Raw genomic sequence first — 19827 nt, 5'->3', positions numbered from 1 at the left:
TCACCCCTGTAAAATCAGGATGGTAGGTACCTTACAGGGTAATTAGATTCAAAACATAGAGAATCCCTCTAGGCAAAACCTTAAGTTACAAAAAAGACACACAGACAGAAATAGTCATTCTATTCAGCACAATTCTTTTCTCAGCCATTTAAAGAAATCATAACCTAACGCATACCTAGCTAGATTACTTACTAGAAGTTCTAAGACTCCATTCCTGTTCTATCCCCAGCAAAAGCAGCATATAGACCGACAGACACAGACCCTTTGTTTCTCTCCCTCCTCCCAGCTTTTGAAAGTATCTTGTCTCCTCATTGGTCATTTTGGTCAGGTGCCAGCGAGGTTACCTTTAGCTTCTTAACCATTTACAGGTGAGAGGATTTTTCCTCTGGCCAGGAGGGATTTTAAAGGGGTTTATCCTTCCCTTTACATTTATGACAACTTATTTTTCCATTTTCTGACCAGCTGTAATTTTCAATTTCATGTTGAAATCTATTCCTGATAACTTCTTCTTGCTATGTGAACACAAAGAATGATAAGATGAGCAAAATGAACAAATCTCTATTAAGAGTGTCCTGTTGGCCTCAGAAAATCTTGGGTTTTCAAGAACAAATTCTGGATTCTCATAAGAACGTTAAACTGCCCATGCTGGGTCAGACCAATGGTCCATCTAACCCAGTATCCATCTTCCAATAGTAGCCAGTGCCAGCTGCTTCATAGGGAATGAACAGAATGGGCAATTATCGAGTGATCCATCCCCCGTTGTTCAATCCCATCTTCTGGCAGTCAGAGGTTTAGGGACATGCAGAACGTGGGGTTGCATCCCTGACCATCCTGGCTAATGCCATTGATGGACTTATTCTCCATTAATTTATCTAATTTTTTTTTGAACCCAGTTATACTTTTGATTTTTCACAACATAATCTGGCAATGAGTTCCACAGTTTGACTGTGCATTGTGTAAAGAAGTACTTCCTTATGTTTGTCTTAAACCTGCTGCCTATTAATGTCATTTGTGACTTCTGGTTCTTGTGTTATGTGAAGGGGTAAATAGCACTTCCTTATTCACTTTCTCCATGCCATTTGTGATTTTATAGACATCTTGCATACTCCCCCTTAGTCATCTCTTTTCTAAGAAGAACAACCCCAGTCTTTTTAATCTCTCCTCAGATAGAAGCTGTTCCATAGTCCTAATAATTGTTGTTACCCATCTCTGTACTTTTTCCAATTCTAATATATCTTTTTTGAGATGTTGGGTGATGATTCAACAGCATGAAAGCCTGGCTAGTTGGTATCTTTATGATGATAGACATGTTACCCCAGCTCTCTGTTCTGCCCCTATTGGCAAACGGCCTGTTCGACGGGCTAAGGGAGCTGGGGCTGGGATGCAGCTGAGGGTGTGACTGGGGCCGGGAGCGGGATCGAGGCTGGGGGCGGGGCGTGGGGAGTGGAGCCACAGCTGGGCTCGCAGCCAGGTGCAGCTCTACTCCTTGCCTTGCCCCAGCCTTGGCCCCAGGCCAGGAACGAAGCCATGGCCAGCAGCTGGGGTCTGGCGTGGGGCCAGGAGCGGAGCCGCACTGAGACTGGGGACAGGGACAGGCATGGGGCTGGGAGCCAGGGACGCAGCTGGGGGCGGGACCAGAGCAGCACTGGGGGGCGGGGAGGGGCTAGGTGGCGCTCCCTCTCTGCTCCATGGGGGCTGGCCTGAGCCCCATTGCACCTCCCAGACGTTCCTCCATGCCCCCCTAGAGGGTCGAGCCCCACACTTTGAGGACCTCTGATATAGTACCTTTCATTTCAACACTGGCAAATGTCTACCAAGAGCATTTTAAATTAGCAAAACAAGTCAAAACATTAACTGTTAACATTAATTAATTTACTGTAAGAATGGCATGGCATGGTGTATTCCCACCCTCACTTCTGCACTGCTGCACCCAGCCCCCCACTCAGAGACTGCTTCTAGCCCCTCCCCAGACTGCCTCCCCAGCCAGGGAATGCCCCCCCATGAGCTAACCCCCCTGGACTGTTCCCCATGCACTGGCTGCATCCCTGTTTCCATGCCCCAGTCCCCTGTATCCCCCTCCCTACGCCCGCTGGTCTTCTACCTTGACTGTACGTAGGTCAGCCGTGCAGCCTGCCCTGCCTGCCAGCCACTGCGATCCCAATGCTGGGGAGTCTGCTCCAGCCAGGGTCACTGGACCTACCCACCATCCTGCGGGGTGGGGGAGATGCTAAGCATCCTGGCCTCCCCCGATGATGCTAGGCCTGATCCTGCCAGGGAAGGGCAGGGCTTATGCTGGCCCCAATCCTGCGCCGCCCATTTTTGCACCCCCCCACCAGCTCTGCACCTGGAACAGGTGCCCCTCCTGCCATGCACTAGTTAGAGTCCTGAGTATGTCACATGGGCTGCAGCTGTGTGCTGATTGGGCCACAAGTGGCCCACAGGCCACAGGTTGAGAACCACTGCAACAGATCTATATTCATCGCATCTGATGAAGTGAGCTGTAGCTCACGAAAGCTTATGCTCAAATAAATTTGTTAGTCTCTAAGGTGCCACAAGTACTCCTTTTCTTTTTAAGTATTTTCTGTGGGAGCATTTGCTCAATTACCTTAAAATTCATGATTTTTCAATTTTTTCTTTGAATAGATCTTGCATATTCCACTGTGTATCAGAGTGCCTACCCGCTGGCTGATGTCACAATCTTCTATTGCCATGGTCCATTGCGAGCTGAAGTCCACCCTTTCTTCCCCCAGCTCCAAAACAAAAATATAAGATGAGCTCCAACCTGTGTATTTCAAAAAGGACATCAGGGATTTAAAGTCTTGAAACAGCATTGTTTGTCTAGTGATTAGCATGCAAAACCTTTATTGCTGTTACCAGAGCTGTGACAATCAGCGTCCAGACACCCCAAGGGGAGAACAGCCAGTTTGAACCCCAAAAAATAACCGTTAAAGCAACTGATTGAATACTGTATTATCATACTATAAAAGTATATTGAGTAAGGTCTTTTATTAAAGTTCATAATATTCTGAACTCAGTGGTCTTTATGAGATATATACACAGACTGTGGTTATGAATTTATGTATTCATGTATATAGAATACTTATAATTTGTGGTACAGTCAGGCCGGGTGGGGTTGCCTCCCCAAAGAGATGAGCTTGCCTAGCTCCAAGCACCTAGCGATGTACAACCCAGGAAAAGACAAATGATGAGCCATTAGAGTTAATGGGAAGACACTGAGACATGCTAGCTAGAATTTTCCCACCCTGAATAACCATGAGTCACCATGCCAGGAGCGGTTGGAGGCGGGGGTGGGGGGGCGGGATGAAGAAGAAAAGGAAAAAGCCCTTTTAAAAATGAGGCTTGAAACTGAAATTTGTATTCAGAAACTGAGGGACAGTTACTTGGTGAGTGCTGGATCCTTGCTATGGCTAGGGGTATGCTGGGAAACTGTGCAAAGGCAATAGGTAACTTGTATTAGAAAAGAGATTTTATCTAATGTAGAAGAGTAAAGGCCGTGTCTTTATTTTCTGTCTAATTTGTATATATTTGCTTTCCCTGCTAATTCATGTTTGAACGTGTGGTTTTTCTATTATATAAACCTGTTGTTTATTTTTACCCCAAGCAGTCTCTGTTGTGCAAATTGTGTGGAGTGTGGGTTCCAAAGTGAGTTGGTAACCAGGGGGCTGGTTTCATGCCTCTGAGGATGACGAACCAGAGAGGAATGGTCTGAGTGTCTGGTATTTAAGAACTCAGGGAGGATGGATTTGGTGAGACTGAGGAAGGGCTGTTGGTGCCACCCTGCATGGAGTAAGTAAGCTGGTATAAGCCAAGGTGAGAGCATGTGTTTGTGGGCAGGTTACTGGTGTCAGGGATCTGAGCCAGAGCAACACAGCATTAAGGCCCCAAGGCTGCAGGGCAGGCAGTGACAGAACCCTTTACTGTTCTGGATGACCCCCAAAATGTCACAATAGCCAAAGCGAATGAATAGAGTAACTTTCAAAAGGCTGTAAAGGATCTCAACACATGAAGGAAAAGGAAGTTGTCATTATTTAATATTTATAGTGCAATAACATCCAGAAGCCCCAATGAGGACCCAGGCCGCTTGTGCTAGGCACTGAACAAACTTATGCAATGATCCTCTCCCAAGAAGTTTACAGTATTTAAAACATGCAGACACAATGTCTGCTTCATAGTTTTCAGTGTAAATATTATTAAATTGTGATTTTCAACAAAATTCTCAGTTAGGCACTTCAAAGTGATTAAGCATCACAAAGTTTGTGGGCCTGATTCTTATTTACACTAAGGCCCCTTTACCGATCTCTGGCAGTGCAAAGGGGCCTTAAACTGACTGCAAATTAATTTGCAATCACTTTAAGGCCTCTTCACAGAGTCAGTGTACAAAGTCACTTTAGTTTAATTGGGCCGTATATAGATAAAAGGTAGATATAAATACATACAGGTAACCAAACTATCAAAGGCCAAGTTCTCCCACTCTTAATTTACCTTTTGTATTCCCTCTGTGAATAGTTTCTTTGAAATCAATGGAACTATTTAAGAAGTAACATACTACTCAGTGCAAGTTATAGTTGCAGTTTCTGGCCCAGAATTAATAATGGTGATCTTATTAATGTGACCCTTGTCCTGCCTCACTCTTCATTCCCTCCTTTTTGTTTGGTACCCTCATTTATTGCGTCATGTCTAAAATTAGTTTGCAAGCTCCCTTGGGCGTCTGCTTGTTTGGAATAGCACCTGAAGTACTTTTAAGCACTGCAAAAAAAATATAGTTTATTGGGCTAATAGTTTACCTAATTCTTTTCATACAAATAAATATAACATGGTAGGAAACTATTGTTAATATCATATGCAAAAGGTGTTGGCTCAAGCTGGCCTGGTAAGCTAGTATTGTTGTACTGCACAACAGTTACAGGCCAGATTTTCAAAAGAACTCAGCTCTATTTGGGCACCAAAATAAGCACAGAATGGGGGGTGCTGGTTAGTAAAAAATTCCAGTCAACTAAGAGTTATACTTACCAATGGAATATCAATTTTCAAAGAATTAGAATATAATAAAATGAATAAAGTGTAAAATAGTATACAGGTACTCACCAATACAGTAGCAGTACTCCACTGCAGAGTGGTTGGTTTCTTGAAGCACTTAGGTGCGTGGAAGTAAAGTTTTCTATACAGTAGGTTATCTTATGACACTACATATCACTATGGGCAGCACATGGCGTACACCCAGATCACTAAAAATATATCTAACATTAAACTATACTGAACACAATTTAATCTTTGTTTGATGATTCAGAAGGCACTTCAGGATCTTTCAGTGTCTCAGGGTCATCATTATCAACATCAATTATCATTGTAGACGTAGAAGGTGTAGGTAGGGTTGCCAGGTGTCCAGTTTTCTACCGGAATGCATGGCCGAAAAGGGAGCCTGGAGGCTCTGGTCAGCGCTGCTGACCAGGCCATTAAAAGTCCAGTCGGCGGCGCAGCAGGACTAAGGCAAGATCCCTGCCTGCCATGGCTTCGTGCAGCTCCCAGAAGTGGTGGCATGTCCCCCCTCTGGATCCTAGGCATACGGGCAGCCAGTTCCGCACCAGCTCCGCAAGCACCAGCTCCGCAACTCCCATTGGCCACTTTTCTTGGCCAATGGGAGCTGCGGGGGTGGCACCTGCGGACAGGGTAGCATGCAGAGCCACCTGGCTGCGCCTCCACATAGGAGCAAAAGTGGGGACATGCTGCTGCTCCCAGGAGCTGCCAGAGGTAAGCGCCACCAGGAGCCTGCACCCCTGACCCCCTCCCGTGCCCCAACCCCCTGCCCCAACCCGAGCCCCCTCCTGCCCTCTGAACCCCTGGATCCCAGCCCTGGATCCCAGCCCAGAGCACCCTCCTGCACCCGAAACCCCTCATCCCCAGCCCCACCCCCGAGCACCCCCAGCTGGAGCCCTCACAGCCCAATGCCCCAACCTCCTACCTCAGCCCTGATCCCCTCCTTCCCTCTGAACTCCTGGGTCCCAGCCTGGAGCACCCTCCTACACTCCTGTCAAGGTTCCTTCCCCACTCTGAACTCTAGGGTACAGATGTGGGGACCTGCACGAAAGACCCCCTAAGCTTATTTTCACCAGCTTAGGTTAAAAACTTCCCCAAGGTACAAACTTTGCCTTGTCCTTGAACCCTATGCTGCCACCACCAAGCATGTTAAACAAAGAACAGGGAAAGAGCCCACTTGGAGACATCTTCCCCCAAAATATTCCCCCCCCAGCCCTACACCCCCTTTCCTAGGGAAGGCCTGATAACAATCCTCACCAATTTGTACAGGTGAACACAGACCCAAACCCTTGGATCTTAAGAACAATGAAAAATCAATCAGGTTCTTATAAGAAGAATTTTAATTAAAGAAAAGGTAAAAGAATCACCTCTGTAAAATCAGGATGGTAAATACCTTACAGGGTAATCAGATTCAAAACATAGAGAATCCCTCTACGCAAAACCTTAAGTTACAAAAAGACACAAAAACAGGAATATGTATTCCATCCAGCACAGTTTACCAGCCATTAAACAAAAGAAAATCTAATGCATTTCTAGCTAGATTACTTACTAACTAACAGAAGTTCTGAGACTGCATTCCTGATCTGTTCCCAGCAAAAGCATCACACAGACAGACCAAACCTTTTGTTTCCCCCCACTCCTGATATGAAAGTATCTTGTCTCCTCATTGGTCATTTTGGGTCAGGTGCCAGCGAGGTTATCCTAGCTTCTTAACCCTTTACAGGTGAAAGGGTTTTGCCTCTGGCCAGGAGGGATTTTATAGCACTGTATACAGAAAGGTGGTTACCCTTCCCTTTATTTTTATGACAACTCCAAACCCCTCATCCATGGCCCCACCCCAGAGCCCGCACCCCCACCCAGATCCCTTACCCCCTCCTGCATCCCAACCTACTGCCTCAGCCCAGAGCCCCCTCCCGCACCCTGAATTCCTCATTTCTGGCCCCACCCCGGAGCCCGCACCCCCAGCCCTCACCCTCACCCCCTCTCACACCCCAGCCCCTTGAGCCAGCCCGGTGAAAATGAGCAAGTGAGTGAGGGTGGGGAGAGAGAGTGACAGAGGGAGGGGAGATGGACTGAGCAGGTGTCAAAGCCTTGGAGAAGGGGCGGGGCCTCAAAGGAGGGAAGGGGCAGGGGTGTTCAGTTTTGAACAGATAGAAAGTTGGCAACCCTAGGTGTAGGAGATTGGGCTGAATCTGTAATGACCCTATGACACACTCTAAAAGGTGCTTTTTTGAATAGATCCCTGATATCAGCTTGCTTACTTGTCTTCTGCCTCTTTTGCATAAAAGTAGAGCGAAGAATGTGCAATACATAACCTCCTGGGCAGAATACTAGTCCTGGTTACTAGATTGAAGATTTGTATTGAGAGATATCAGAAATGCCACTTAATAGAGATTTCTGGTTGATAAAGTGCTGGATAACACAGCTTTTACTGTAGTGAGATTTTTCACAAGAACTGGGGTGAGATTCTGTGCTGTGTCACTAAGATACACAGCAGAACTCACAATGTAGGAAAAACGGTCTTCAGTAGTGCCTGTGCCGGGGAACTCTACCCTTGCTGTAGTTGGGGACTTTAGGGCCCCTTTATGCCACTCTGGCCCTCTTACCCAGTGCAAAGAGGCCAATGTAGGGGTGAAAGTACCCCTGGTCCTTATTTAGGTGCTAAAATGGGAGCTGAGCGCTTTTGAAAATTTTGCTCCACCTGTGTGCATGCTGAGCACGTGAAAATCTGGCACTGTGTTACTGGTTTAATGGCCTGGTCCCACAAAAGGACTTACTGTACACATTGCAACACTGAGGGCCCTAAACATTCTCAGTCTCTGATCCAGTTGTTATTTAATTAAACTGGAATGACTTCAACAAGAGAGACCTGTATCAGAATATCCATTACTCAGTAGTTAGGGCACTTGCCTGAGAGATGGGAAACCCATTTGCAAATCCTGTCTTCATATGAGGCAGAGTGGTACAGGGGGCGGTCTCCCACATTCCAGGTGCATACTGTAACCACTGGGCTAACAGCTGTCTTCTCTCACTCTTGCTTTTCTTCCCTCCCCACAGCTGTCTTATGTGGAGTTACGCTCTGAACATGCCTACTGGATTGAGCATCACAGGGAAGATAGGTGGAGAAATGCCTATCTTCGCCTGGTTTGAAGATTGTGCTGGGGCTGGGCTGTGAGATAGGCATCAGGACACCTGCCTGAGGCAGCAGTAGGCATGCCCAGAGGCAGAAATGTAGGTGCCTATGGAACTTTTACAGCAAAAGCTTAGGCACCGAGTGAGTTTAGGTGCCTACAGGTTTAGGTGGCAGCCCAGCACGAGTTTTGTGGATCACAGTGATACCTAAAACTCAATCCCATTGAGCCTTAATCTCATTCTCAGGTGTGCTGTGGAGATGGTTTTCTCAGCCTCTGGGGAGAAAGAGAAATCTTGCATCGCTCAATGGAAACCCTTCTGGCTGCTAAGGAGTGGTGTTAGTTTTGGTTCAGGCCTATCTTTGCTTCAGAGACTAAGATCAGATACACCTGAAGACTGTGAAAGTTTGGATACGGGTACTTACTTATTCAGACTTTGCACTTTGAGCCAATCTCTCTTGTGAGCCAACGCTCACTGCCAGAATGATGGTGGCTGCACTGCAAGTTAAATCTAGTACAGAGGGTATATAGCAGAGTAAAATGGAGTAATCTACAGGCCTCTCACAGAGATATGTAGACTCTAATTTTTGGAAGGGGGAAAAAAAGAAGAATGTAAAGGTCATTTAAGCATTATCACTTTTCTCTCTTGTCTGAGAGTGACAGATCAGTCCTTCCTAGCAAATGCACCATTTAGTATCTTAACAGGATGGTACATTGCACATCCTAAAATGTATTGAACTATTCTCAGAGCTTTTCATCCACTACCTCCAGCAGAGGGTATGTGCGTGCACGTATTAGAGAAGAGAAGCAAGAGTCAGAATTCATTAAAGAAAGACAATACTATTCAAAATCCTGCCTACAAAGTTCATTTTCTCACCAAGAACTTTTAACCTTTCTTTTTCTGAAATGCTAATTGTAATAGGTTAGCTTTTGTTAAAAGGTTAAGGAGTGTGGCATCTGAGAAGATCTTTGGGAGGTAACAAGGTGTTTGTGTCAAGGTTTCAGTAAAAACATTGCATTTTTCAGTGTATTTTGTTTAAATGAGGCAGTAAGTTAACAGTTTATGGACACCCTTTGTGAAGGCAAATCTCTCTAGGACCATCAGTCAGATACCTCCAAACTTCCTCTTCCTATCTTCCCCCTCCCATTTGGTTTAGAACATTAGTGATATACATAACTGACTTTGTCCAAGCTTTTCATTAACTGCTAGCATTTTTAACAGCAGGGCAGTCAGACCTGTTTTCAAGGGACTTGCATGACACAGTGTTAAAAATGCCAGTCTCTGCACCTGGGGTACTCTACTGGTGCTATCAATTCCAGGAGACCAAGGATTATACTTTGACCTGTAATTTCCAGCTCGAGGAGACAAACTTATATTAGCTCTGATCAAGCTGCAGTGTAGAGGTGTAGCCGCGATGTCATGAGGGACAGGCGGGGCTAGCCACCCCACATACAAGTCCATCTGAAATGCTACGTATGTAATTGGGTAGCTAGGGCCTCCTGCCACCTATGCTGCTGCAGCTACATTGCTATTTTTAGTGCGCTAGCTTAATCAGAACTAGCACAAGTATATCTACTCAAGCTGGAAATTACACCCTCAGCTTGAAGTATAGATATATCCTTGGGCTCCTAACATCAACAACCCGGCATTAATAATAGTAGGACATTTTTAGAAAATGTTCCTAGTGTGGAGAGGGCCATAGTGCAAGAAATGCTTTCCCTGGAGTGTCTCCACCCAACTGGAAGCAGATAGACAAGAAATCGCCAAAAAATAAAAAAAAGCCACTTGCCATGAGATTTCTTGTGCAAGTTTGGAGATTCAGATAGAATCTAAATAACAATATTTGCTTGTCTGTCTGACTTGAACCACCAAGCCTTTCGAGGTTTGCTTATTTCTGTGTCTTCACAATAAAAATTTTAGAATTGCATTTCAGTGTCAGGACTTTAAAAACTGTTCATTATTCCAGCTTGCATCTGAAATTCAGTCTCTACTCGCACCTGTAAATAGTAGTTATCATGAAATTAGCAATAAAAGTTCCATCAAATCCCACTATGAAAATTCAGTACCTTATAATTATGCTGTAATTATGTACACTTAAGGTACGCAAACAACCTTAACTCTGCCCTGTAGTGAGGCCATAGTATAACCATATAATGATTAAAGTATTTTAGTGCTGTTGTTCCAGGATAGACAAAACTAATTTTGAAGACACAATAGAGTTTGTTCTTTTTTTTATGCCTTTCCATACCTCAATATATTTGAATTTCTTTTAAATGTAATCCTGACTCTGAATTTCCTGGGTTTATAATGATTGGTTTGGGTTAATTACAACATCCCTGTAATATACTTATTCTTAAATTGCTGATATTTACCTTTAGCCTTATCTGTATCTTAATATAGCTTTTTGTCTAAGAATTTCCGTGGCTTTTTAATAGTTATTAAAAATGTCATGTATGTCTAATGATTTGAAGATAGGTTGTATAAACCTTAAATCAGGTAAACAGATTTTGTTACAAGCAAATTTACGAGTACACCAGGGCAGTTCAAAGCAAGCAGAGTGTACTGGTGAATATGACTCTTAATTTCAAATATACTCATTGGTTTAGGGGGTTGTGTAATAGAAATTGGCACTATGTAAAGGCTTATGTTTCTGCACTTTAAGGGCTTCCTCTTAACTATGTTCCCATCTCAGCTCCCTTGATAATACCACCTCAGTGCACAGCAGAGCAAAGGCAGAGTGACATTGGAGTCCTTCCAGCCACTGACACCCAAGTTAATGTACACACAGAATATTTAAAGTGCAATGACATAGACCAAATATTCTACAGGTAAGAACTTTTGACAAATGTGTCCAGTCTCTCTCATAACATTAGTTCATTACAGTGAATGGGATAGTTGGATGCAAATAAGCTGTAGAAGAAAGTTGGTGATTGTAACCTCAGAGATTAGGACCAGTGTCCCTAATTACTTGAGCTGCTGATCTGACTCTGTGTGTAGCCTATATAATCATAACACTTAGATACAACAACAGTAATAACTTAGCTTGATTATAACCCACATTCTTTAACTATATCCCATGCACAAGATTTCAAAGAATTATAACTCTACAGAAAGCTTGAAGAGTCTGTGTTACTCAGTTATTAAAATAATTTGAGATTAAAGAAAGACCAATATGGATACTATATTAAAGAATTTAATTTTAAATAACTTTAACTTATCAATTTATTAATGGATTTGCTTGTAAACTCTCAGAAAATTCATTCTATGCTCAGAGAGAAAGTGCTGTAAATTTGGAAAGGATATATTATATTTTTCATACATAACAGAGGTTTAATTCCCACTTTAAATATAAAGTGAAACTCAACTATAGAGCTTCAACTGGTGCCTTGAGTATTATTATTATTCATTATGTGAACAGCATCCAAAATTTTGGAAGGTGCCTCACAAGCCAAAAAGTCAGACATTATCCTTGTTCCAAAGAGCACAGAACCTAGACTATACGTATCGCACAAGAAAAGAGGAAAAAAACAAGTAAAAATGTGGGGGAATGAGGAAGGACAGAGCTATATAAATAAAATCATGCAGTGATTTGGTTGGTTTATATATGCTCCTTGGTGTCTAATTTATATACATATATATATATATATATATATATATATATATATATATATATATATATATATACAATTTTAACAAGTTCATTTCCTGGCAGAAGTTCCATAACTTCATGACTTTCATGACCTCATACTCATAGTAGTAACCATTATGCTCAGTAGTAAGTTTTGCAGAATTGTGCCCTAAATTACACCAACAAAAAGAGTTCTAAGATATGATATGCCGCATTGCTGGATGTATTTAAATCATATTTTTTGTTGTGTTTTATTTTATCTGTGGAGTTTAAATTTCTACCTATGTTATCTCTGTAGCATTTATTATCTTACACTAGCTGTCTCTTGGAATATCTTTATATAATATCTTGGTGTGACTAGTTCAGGGACCAATAACTCTGTCAAAGTGATGCCTTCTGATTACTTAACAGGTTTGAACTACAAAGCTGAATACTTAAAATACTCCTGAGGCACCATTCTGGCAGTGTTATAGGTGCCCTGAACTAACCTCACAGAGATATAAAAGAAACCAGTTGTGAATAGAAAATGTCTGGAAAGAGAAATGAAACTTTCCTCTTGACAGTTTAAGGCTAAAGAACACAGTAGTTGTGGATTTTTGTTTTGTTTTAGCAGTAATCCCTGGTACCCACGAATACTAATCAGAATACAAGCAGATTGAAACCATTGCACTGAGATATCCTTTTGAGAAAGAGAGTCTTTTAGGAACTCAGTCGCTCATAATGCCAACTCATCAGTGTTTCTGGAATTACTACCACAGTGCCAAAGATACTTGAACATTTCGGAAATGCTTCTGTTCACCTCCTAGCACAAACCCTCCCGTGTACTTAACTGCTCATGGTATGTTGAGGGTTTATGTATTCTTCTGTTATAAGAAGGTTTGACTTGGAGCAGAGATCCCTATGTTAAAATACTTAAATAAAGAAATGGGGAGAAAATCCTGCCACTGCTGAATTCACTGGCAAAAATTCCCATTGACTTCAATGTGCCCAGAGTTTCACCCATTTGATTAATAAGTGTGGGGAGGAGACAGTGAAAGTTAAAATAGTTTCCATATCAAACATTTACATTTGATCCTTGTTTGTGAGATTCCTAAAAAAACTGTATGCAATCATTTTCAAGTGATATAATAAATACATTAAAAAACTTTAGCAAGTTTGGGCCCAATGCTACAAACACTTAGATATGTGAGTAACACTTTATTAATGTTACTAGACCTGTTGAGCTCAATGAGTAACTCATGCATGAGTATTTGGAGGACTGGGCCCATAGGCCCCGATTCATCAAGGTGCTGAAGCATTTGCCTAACTTCAAGCATGTCAGTAATCCCATTGATTTAGACACTAGATATGCACTGAATGCTGCAAAGTCTCCTCCAGAGCCCTTTCTCATTCACTGCCTGCCTTACAAAGATATGCCTGGTAAGATTTCAGAAAAGAAGTGATAATGTATTGTATAATGTATTGTATTATGTGACAAATAATATGTGACGTTATCCTTAAAGGGCTTGATCCAAATCTTTTGGGAGTTTTTCCATTGACTTCAGTAGGCTTTGAATCTGGTCTAAAGACTGCATCATAATGCAGATGCAACAGGGGGGAAACGTAAGGTTGCATATGCACTGTTGGGCATTTTCTAACTTTTGAGTGCTGAATGGTACCTGTAATGTTCTCTCAAAGTAGAAATTCTTCATTTTTTATAAAGAAATTCCACTTCTGTAACTATTTGGCTATAGCCACCCCTACAATGGCTGGTTCTGTAGAAGTTGCTGCTGCATAGCTCTGCCTCATTCGTTATTAATGTTACTCTCTGAGGCACTTCAGACCCCTTCAGATTACCCCTCCAGGTAAGGAATATACAGGCTCACCAGGGTTTCTTTTTGGTTGACCAAAGGGAATGTAGTAGGAAGAAAGCCTGAGACATAAGCCCTTGTATCAGAGGCCTGGTATGAGGCAGGACCTGCTCACAGAATTTGGAAAGAATAGGGCTGAAATTGCAAAAATACACATTTCTAAGAAGTGCTACTCACAAAGTACTCTTGCAAACACATCCCGATATTAAGCGGTACCAGAACATTACAATATCAAGGATGGTACAAAAACATTCCCCAAGGATAACAGGAACACACTAACCCCTCCTAAAAGATAAGGTCAGGATAACAGTGCATAATAGAGATGTTTTAATTAAACCAACATGTACAAGGTGATGGATAATAACTAGCCATGTCAGAGGGCAGTAACTAACTATGTCAGAGGGGCAGTACTATCTTGTTTATATCGGGGTATAAAGATGTATCTCAAAGGGAGTATTTTTGTCTGGCCTAGGAAGGAATGGAAAGTCCTGCCATTCATTGAGCTGGTCCATTGTTACAGGCTTACATGTATTAGTGGCCTGGTAGAGTCTGTGGGATACTAGTACCATGCTTCGTCAACAATAAACCTGGCTGGGTGCCTTCATCCTTAACGGATCTTGTGGTCATTGGGAGGTTTCCTCGAGGTCTGCCATGCCAACTATCTGCGCAGGGCTGGGGCAGCACACAAAGGGAACATGCACATGCAGCCAGACATCTATCAACATCTAACCACAGGGGAACACTATTGAATGATCTGTGGTGCTGCCTCTGCTGTTCTGTCAGCTCCTTCTAGCCTAGAGTTTGAGTGTAAAAATGATGTTGGCCACATTCCATGGATGCCTACCACAAAAATCTCTTTTGAACACATGATTCATCTAAAATAAATTTGTCAAAAAAGACCAAATATTAGAAAATCCAAGTAGCAGATATTCATAAAGCTATTCATGCAAATTACATTTCCACTTTCAAAAACTGAAATTGTTTTAACCCATAGCAGACAGCACAGTGCAGTTTCATCATTACTTGAAAAGATTTCTGTCACGAGTTAAGAGTTTTGTGTTCGCAAGCAAACAGCGGTGCTTTTGAAATTCACTGATATGTCTGTTAATAACATGTAATTTCTTTGCACTTGGAATCCTTCATTTACTAATTGCTTAAAATGTTTAATATACTATTTGAACCTCTCCAGGTATTTATATCTCTTTAACCAGCACAGTGCTGCCAGATATTTCTTCATCAAGAATTGAATCTGTGGATCTGCACCCTTTGGAGCATTTCACTTGGTGCCATGAACTTGGAACCATCTAGAAATCAATTACTATTGCAGCTACATGAATGACTCTACTCAGACCCAAGCAGACCCAGCAGATGCCACGTAATTCATTATAGACAGTGTTTGTTTCTCTCTCACAGTGCTGATCTAAGTGTTCTCTGTTGTGACTTTGAGCTTGGAGAATCAGCAATCTATGTGCCATTCTCTACCGTAGACCTTCATTGCTGGTCTCAGTTCCATCTATGATTGGGTCTGAGTCTCATCCTGGAGGCTCTCAGATTCATGAGTCCACTCTTGAGCCTATGTCCGACTCCCAAAGAAGGGCTCATTCATCATCACCTGACACTTCAGCTATAGATTCTCCAGATTATCCTGGGGATGTTTTGCCTTACAGTTCCGCCATTATGGGGTTCCACTGCAAGTCTGTTATTCTTATGGGTTTTATACATGGTCATCTTATGTTTAACCATGTAGGGACCACCCAGTTGCAAGATTATCTGTAAAGCCACCTGGATCTCCACCTCAAATGTTTGAGGGAGAGGTCCTCTTTTGAAGGGATTCATATCCACCATTGTTCATATAGATTATGATCTCTCTAAGAGACAGTGAAGAGGGAAGAGATGATGAGGGAAGATGCTGATGACTGTCAGGGTGCCCCTGTAAGTTTGTTCCCTCTTTCTTCAGTTTTGCTCTTACTAGGCTCATCAGTCCTATTTGTCCTTTCTTATTCACTCTCATTTCTCTGACCCTTGGCAGCTCTTTGCCACATTTGATTCTGTTTAAAAACACTTCCTCTTGTGTTCCCTTCCTTCTCTCTGCCCAGAATCTACTCCCTCTTCTGGCCTCTAGAACTGTGGACAAGCTTGGGAAAAAGAGAGGTATGCCTGGTGCATCTTTACAATACAGTGATTCCTGACTGCCAAAATTGCCCCTTGGTTCCACTGGCAGTCAGTGTAAACTAGATCAGCCTTCATGCAGCTCTAAATTGTGTTGTGGTACAGACGAGGGCCAAGACAGCAAATCAGTGAGATGCCACTTTTGTACACCTACTTCTGACCTGTGCCAAATGCTTCTTGGGTGCAGCTCAGGATATAGGTGAGTATGTGCGTCTGTTTACCCAACCAAGCTCCTATGAGAACAGTCATGGTTCTTCACTTTAAACCTAGTGGCTTTGTGCACTGTATATGGCTTATAGTAAGGCAACATAACGATTCACACCTCTTAGATCTCTCTTGCTCACAGCAGAAGTAATTTTTGCTGAGGTGGTGCATAGCGTCCAGTACTAGGGTTGGCAAGTTATATATTAGTATGTATGAGGTCTACTCCCCTTGTCCCCTGAATTATATCTCTCCACCATGCTTGTTTCTGAAACCCTAAAGAATTTCTGCATGTGTTTCAGAAACAGAATGAAGTTGGCTATCTTCCACCAAGCACCCTGCTGCTGCCTGGCTTTGTCTATATGTTTTCTGTTTGGCACATACATGTGCTACCACAGCCATCGATAATTCGACTTTATTTGGTAGAAATGCACAACATGCCTTTTCTGATAAAAGTATGTGCTTTTGAATTCTGTGAGAGGAGAGAAAACCTGTGGTTCCCATATTCAGTTATCAAATACAATTGACCTTTTGGTACATATAGGACATATTTGCTACTATTGGAGTCAGACAGAACCAGCCTTAGCATTTTGGGCTGTCCTCCCGCTCCTCAAACATAACCTGTACAGAGCAGATCTAAGGATTAGCAACATGATAAATTGAAGACTAAATTGGCTGTTTTACAATTTGTGTGTAAGTGGGGGAATCTTTAGATTCCCCTCCGCTCCTGCTGCATTTTGGTCATTAAAAAAATTGTTTTACTGCTGCTGATGGAAAGTAGTAGCTATTAATATTTAATTGAATTAGGCCCTGCCAAGGCCTAGCTGTGATCATGTAATTTGCCTTGTCTAGATTAAAAAGGGTGTTTCCTCTTCATGTCCATGTTTGGTTTCTTTGTCTAAGTAGCTAAATCCAAACCTTGCACATCTACTTACTTAAGGCACTTACTATGTCAATCAAGTATGCCATAAATATCCTACCAGCAGCATAGATACTTTTGTAATGAATCAGGCTCTAGAATTATAAAGTCCTGTAAATTAACACCTGAAGAGGACCTTAGTTAAGTGGATTCTAACCCTTCATAACTATGTTCTGTATCTGTTACTTGAACTCATCCTTAAAAGATTTCACAGATGATGCACTGTTAACAGTAATCACTGGACTGGAAATGGGTGCAGTATTTATTAATTTCTGGCTTTGTCTCGTAAGCTTAAGAATTTTACATCATGAATAAAAGCATAAAATTATAATACTATTGTCACATTCTGGGTGCAGTCTAGACTAGTGAGGGGTTGTGTCCGCCTGCCCTGTAATCCTGAATGCCTTGAATGCACTGCTTCTATGGCTCACAACCTGGACACCAGCAGCCAGCCTACGAGCCTGCAGTACATGTGCACAGTACATCCCTGGATTAGCAACACTAACTCCAGCAGTCTGCCTTCGGCATACCAGCCCCACCCTGGCTTCCACCTGCTTGGTTACTACTTTCAGATTGACCCCAATACACTCCCAGTCCTGAATTTTTCCGAAACTGTGTGCCCTGAAGAGTCCAGCTCTCTCTTGGAACACTCAGATACTTTAAAGAGACAAAAGCAAATTACAGTTTATTGACTTAACAGGGGTAAATATACCCTTCCCTGCAAGCACAGCACTGAATTGGTTTATTGTAAAAATAAAACAAGTTTATTCACAAAAGGACATATGCTAAGTGATACCAAGTAGAAGGAATAAAGTTAGAAAGGGTTACAAACAAACAAAAGTAAAAATATGCTTTCTAATGGCTAAGACCCAATTTAACAAGCTACAGTCTTTGCTTAGGGTAGTTCCCTTATGAATCTTCCATTACCAAAGACTTCAGTCCCTTTGTTGAAGGACTCATTTTTCTCAGCATGCAAGAGCTCTGGCCCCTTGTGCCAGTCTAGTGATGGATAACTTACAAGTTCTCTTTCCTTGCTTATACAGCATCTTCCAAAGTTCAATTACCTTGTTTCAAGAGGCAGGATGGCCTCGTGCTGTTCCTCCCTTCCTGTGATCATCTCATCCCTCTGCTGATTTTAATATAATTGGGGCTCTTATTGTTTCTGATCACACCTTGCTTAATTTCATTAGAGACAGGTAGATAGCCTCTTCCCTCCGATCTGAGAGGGAACCTCTTTCTCCCTGTGTTTGGTCACAGACTTTAAAACATAATATCATTAAATATCTATATTTCCTCATGTAGTGTTAATACATACATTTCACAGTGATATGAATCACCAGTGTGTCATTAGCTTTCATAAAAGACCTTATTTGATACACTTTTATAATACAGTAATATTGTATACAATCAGTTGATTCCATTGCTTATCATTTGAGGTTCAGACCCCCTGTCTTTACAGCCCAGATAAAGTTTCTCTCTTCTCCTGGGATGTAGACACCATGGTTTGTCCTCCCCCACTTATTAGCTTGATAGCTTTGTTTACCTTCTATGTAAATGACCTTTCATTGTTTCTGCCTGAAGAGCAATGTGGTCAGAAAAGCAAATACACATTCCTCTGTTTGCCTTAGACTGTGCTTATGCATTGCTTGCCAAGCACATGTTAAGAATATGATTCTAGCACATATTCATAACAGGGCAGCTGTAAATTGCATCAGCTAGCTACATATTCATAACACCCAGTGCATACATCATACAAGAATATTAATGATCAGTGAGTTATTAGTTTTCCAATATCATCTTACATGCCCATTTTTAGATACAGATTATGACAACAGTGTGCTAGGTATAGTGAGTATGTCAGGCTTAATGACTCAGAGTAGTGAACCACAAATGGACACAACCATGAAAACAAAAGAAAAATTTCTATGTCACAACCATGAAAACAAAAGAAAAATTATGGGAATAAACACCTTCAAGATAGAATGGAAATGTCTAAAAACCATTCCTGCTCTGCTTCGCAAAAAGAAAAAAAATAAGAGCATTTAAGCAGTAATGGACTCAGGACAGAGTCAGGTTATATTTCTTTTATGACACAGTATCTGCATGAAGAGGCAACATTACATAAATAAATAAAGGCTGTTCTTCCAGTAGGAATACAAAGGAAAATGGTGTAATCGGAGCAGAACACTTTTACCACAATAATAAAGCACTTGCATTATAAACTTACTTTTAGAGGTTTGTAACTGAGCCACAAAATATTTTTGCTGGATTATAACTTCCTGTACTAGGTTTTAAGACAGAAAAGATTTCCTTTTCAAAATAAATGAGAATTCTTTTTGCCATTTTGAACTATAGAGGGAAATGTTATGATTCCATACAACAAAAATGGATGGAAATTTTTAAAGTTATATTTTTCAGGCAACTTGTGCATAGTATAGATTATTCTCTTACTTTAGATGTTATGTTTGTTCTGCAAAAGAAGGGAACAATAGGGCTGAATTAAGAATGTCATGGCAACCAGTTTAGAATGTCATTGCTTTTATTAGTTTGTAATTCAGCTTTATTATTTTAAGATTGTTGTACAGTATACATGGTTGAGATTTTTTTACAGTAGTGCAGGGCAGTTAGTCATATATTTTACTTTAATTTTAATGGAAGATGTGTAGCTAAATCCCCTGAATTTCTATGAAAATATACATCTATGAATAGAGTACAGTTATACACTAAATAGTTTATAGCATTATGTAGGTATAGAATAACACCTATTAACAGAATCAGCATTATTCAACCCCATTATCTAATGAACTGCCAGCACAAGTTCCTCTTGACTGGTTCCTCTTGCCTATTGACTTCTGATTATCAGGGCTTCCAAT

General features: G+C 41.7%; 1 protein-coding gene across 4 annotated transcripts in view; it reads left to right on the top strand.

Moving 5' to 3' along the window:
- The window catches only part of ACYP2 (acylphosphatase 2), a 181266-nt gene that overhangs the window by 122934 nt on the left and 38505 nt on the right, over positions 1-19827 (top strand). The window lies entirely within an intron of this gene.

This window comes from Caretta caretta, chromosome 3, assembly GCF_965140235.1.
Source record: "Caretta caretta isolate rCarCar2 chromosome 3, rCarCar1.hap1, whole genome shotgun sequence".
In the NCBI taxonomy this organism is placed as follows: Eukaryota; Metazoa; Chordata; order Testudines; family Cheloniidae; genus Caretta; species Caretta caretta.
This window is presented reverse-complemented; position numbering and strand designations above follow the sequence as displayed.